The following is a 4,331-nucleotide window of genomic DNA, read 5'->3' as shown; positions in this document are numbered from 1 at the left end:
CAAAACCACATCCTTCCTTCAAGCAGGAAGTATGAAGCTGTAACTCCGTGAAAGTCAAGTACAGCTAGGAATGGAGGGGGCCCTGCCTTGCCTCTACTGTAACAGGGAAGAGAAGTGGGGAAAAGACGTAGGGCAGTGTGGCTGGCAGGCTCAGAGCCTAGGGCTGGACTGAGTTCCTCACTTTTACACACTGTACTGACAGGAGACAGCCACGGTCAGATGCCAGTTGCAGAAAACAAAGTCAGAATGCAAGCTCTTGAAGTCAGCAGGAAAGGAGAAGCCAGAAGCAATCCTATATGGGTCAGTCCCTGGCGTGGACCACATGATGACCATTGCTGCTTGACAAAGTTCCAGCATTTCACCTTTGTAGATCACAATTCTCCAGCACCCTTTTACTCTCATTTTTAATAATGTCACTATTATGCCTTTCCCTTAGAGAAATTTTGTGTAGGCTTTGGTGAAGGATGAAAATGTGTACAATGGTAGTGTTAATCCCAACGGTGAGAATAAAACCACTACTACAATTTGAGCCAAATTTGAAGCAAGCTTGATTTTTATTGGCGTGCACCCAAGAGCTGGCCAGCGACTGCCTCCTAAGTTGGGTTAAAGAGAGCAGTCCCAATTCCACTTCTTGGGCTCCTTTTAAGGAGTGAAATCAGGAGTGGTTTTACAGAAGAGAGACAAATGGTACAATAAGGAAATAAAAAAAACCCCACCAAACTTAAAAAATATCATGTGATCATCCACCACGTGATTGGGAGGGTCAGGGAGGGTCAGGGTATTCTCAAAACAGGTCAGGGTCATGGCTTAGTTGAAGGTCAGGTTCCAGGGAACAGAGAGAAACTCAATTCTCACAGTAAATAGAAACTTATTTAAAAATACGGGCTGGAGAGATGGCTCAGCGGTTAAGAGCACTGGCTGTTCTTCCAGAGGTCCTGAGTTCAATACCCAGCAACCACATGGTGGCTCACAACCATCTGTAATGAGATCTGGCGCCCTCTTCTGGCCTACAGACATATGTGCAGGCAGAACACTGTATACATAATAAATAAATAAATCTTTAAAAAATAATAAAAATAAATAAAAATTAAAATACAATAAAGCCAGGCAGTGGTGGTGCACGCCTTTAATCCCAGCACTTGGGAGGTAGAGCCAGGCGGATCTCTGTAAGTTTGAGGCCAGCCTGGTCTACAGAGTGAGTTTCAGGAAAGATACAAAGCTACACAGAGAAACCCTGTCTCGAAAAAACAAAAAACAAAACAAAAAAAAATACAATAAGCTCTTGCCTTCAAAATGGAATCAGGCAGGTTCCTCATCAGCCTCTTTAAACAAAATAATTCTTTGGAAAAAATCCCTTCCATGGTGGAACCATATAGCATGATAACTCTGCCTACAGTTAGATACAAGTTAACACCATGTTGCTAGAAAATTTAGATAAGTAACATACTTGATATTGTAGAACCAAAATAAGACCAAAATGCTCTCACCCCAAAACTAAAGGCCTAAGACTGCTTCTTTTAGCTACAGGCCATAAGTTACTGGAACAGGCCAGAAGTTACTGAGACCAGTCAGTTCAGATTCCAGAAACCAGGAAGTGTAAAAGTACAGAGCCACAAGATAGTCACGAGGTAATGCCTGCCAGACTATGGAATGTCCTCTCCCTGGTTTCCAGGGTAACTGATCACAGAAATGCCTCCACCTGAGGGCAGCCAATGAGAAATGGTGGCGGGCAACCACTCCCTAAGAAGTAATTTCTAGAAGTCCTTAGAAGCGAGCCAATCAGAATTGTACCTGTACTAGCACCCCTAAATGATGTAACCTTGTGACTTTTCCTTTAAAAACTGAGCTTGCAGACAGGTGGGCGCTTCCTCCAGCCTCCACTGCGTTGGATGTATTGGACGAAGTCCCTGCCTAGGCTTGTATTGCTTTTGGATATCCAGAATTAAACCTTGCTTTTGCATTCCGGCATGCTCGTCTTTGGTGGTCTCTCTGGGGGTCACGATCTGGGCACAACATTTGGGGGCTCTCCGGGATCCCCAGAGACCCCCCGCCGGGACACCTAAGAGCTCCGGAGGTCCATCTGCACCGATCGGTAAGAGCGCTCAATTTTCTTGTCTTTGCTTTCCTTTTACTTTCATTTTCTTATCCGAAGCCGGCGGTTGAATCTGACAGGCTCACCTTGGCGGACGCGCCTGTAAGGTGACCTGGAGGAGTTGGAAGACGTTCCAACCCCTCATCAGGACGCAGGGGGCCTTACAGGTCCCCCCGTCATAGGACGCCCGAGAGGGGTCCGTCTGTTTGGATCCGTCTGGGGATCGGGAGATGCCCATGAGGGGTCCGTCTGTTTGGATCCATCTGGGGATCGGGAGATTGTCCCTGTCCCATCTGTAGGTCTTTGGCATTATCGAGGCTCCCTCTCCGGACTCTCCTCTGCCTGGACCATCTGTAGGGCCCTTGTTCTTCCTTTTTGTCTGCCTATCTTGTTCGTCAGTGTTATTTGTTATACCTTCATAAATGTATAAATGTGTGAGAACTGTGGCCACATGTGTGAGTGTTTTATGCCTGAGCTTGTGTGTGCATTGGGACTTGTGGGCCGATTGCCAGCCGAAGGGATGGAGACCCCTTCGGTGGTTGAACTGGCACAGACTAACCTAACATTGCTTCCTTGCTCTCTCTGACCAGAGCACAGGCAGCAGGCAGCAGAAAGCTTGCGGCTGCACAGCTGCTACTTCGGGGACCCAGGGAGCCGCTGAGAGGGCTAGGCGGCCGTGGGCATCACGGGCCTAGATGCAGCGGGTTCGGGCCCCAGCTCGCTCAAAAAGCTGTGGAGTAGAGGCTTGGTTGCATGGGAACTAGGCATGGCTTTGTGCTAGAGCGGGCTGTGAGCACGGTGGGGCCCAGATGTGGCCAGCAGGTTCTGGCTGGGCTCCTGTGTGGACACGGGGCAGAGCTGGCAGGAGCCAGCAGGAGCCTCAAGGAGCTCAGTGTGGGGGCTGGTGGAGAACTACCCGCCCCTCCAGGGTCACAGCTGAGGAGTGGCCTACAGGTCTGTGGGCCCAGCCAGGGCATGGAGTCACTTTCAGTCTGCCGTTCTCATGTACTTGAAAATCTGAGGTTAACAGCAATCTTTTGTCTCCATGGTGCACACTTTCCCCATTCTCTTCCATGCTGTTGGGTGGGGCTCCCAAGACCTGCCTGAGGCTAAAACCTGATCAAGGTCTGGCTCCAAGAATGGAATGTCACCAACAGTTTCTTGTCTGTGGTACAGTGCTGATGCAAATTGAGTTATTCTTATGGTATGTGCATGTATTTATACAGGCATGTGACTTGAAAATGTAAGCAAGCTTTAACTGTATGTATGTATGTATGTGTGTAACTTGGATCCAACTGTGTGTATGTGTGCAAGTAATTATTGTTTAGAAAACCGAGCTTTAAACAGCAACCACGTGGCTCCCTCCATCTTGGCTGGTGATCTCATGGGCAGCCATGTGGCTGGCACCATTTTTTACTAAGGTTATAAAGATCTACTCGGGTTAACACCTAATACTTATGTCTTTACCAAGTGTTCAACAGCAAGTTTCTAGAGAATTTAAATAGATGGCAACATATGTTTATTTGATTAATATTAAAGCTGCACATCAATGCTTTTATTCACAGAAATATACCTTGCTCTGACAGCCAAACTTTGCAACATAAAGGAATCACAGGAAACAGCTGAGGTTTGCAAATGTATGGCAGGACTAGAGTTCCAAAAAGAGTCTAGTTGCAGTGGTGGAAGACATTTGAGAGATCTCAGTCTTTTAAGAACAGTTTTTATAGTTAAAAACCAATGGCTTAAAAAATGTTTCTTCTTACCCAAGGTACGTTCAGGCTTAAGAATGTTGTATAATGATATTTTGTTTTGGTTTTTTTACTGAACCTGTATTTGTTGCTAGAAGACCTTCAACTTAAAAGCATTGTTTTTAGGCTACTTTTGTAGACTGTTAGAGAACATAAATAGTCAGTCATAAGTAATCAAGTTTTTTAATTGTAGTCAGGGTAAGTAAGTACTGATGTAAGTTTACTCATTTACTCAGTCTCTTGCATATGTTTTTAGGGTTGAGCTTGAAACAAGTAATTAGAAACAAAGTTTGTCTATTCAGATATGCCTGGACAGCCCTCATACTTCAGAGATCTGCAGAATATGGCATTTAAATGTTGAAGCTTACTATATCAGACAGGCTTCCAGATCCTAGCAGTGACCCAAGGTCTCCAAAGAAGATTACGTACGAGGCACCACAACGTCTCTGCCTGGATTATGACAACGCTGACCACAGGGCAAGATGCCCCAG

Source organism: Peromyscus leucopus, chromosome 16_21 (assembly GCF_004664715.2).
Source record: "Peromyscus leucopus breed LL Stock chromosome 16_21, UCI_PerLeu_2.1, whole genome shotgun sequence".
NCBI classification, from domain to species: Eukaryota; Metazoa; Chordata; class Mammalia; order Rodentia; family Cricetidae; genus Peromyscus; species Peromyscus leucopus.
The sequence above is the reverse complement of the archived record's forward strand: the minus strand, read 5'-3'. Positions refer to the sequence as shown.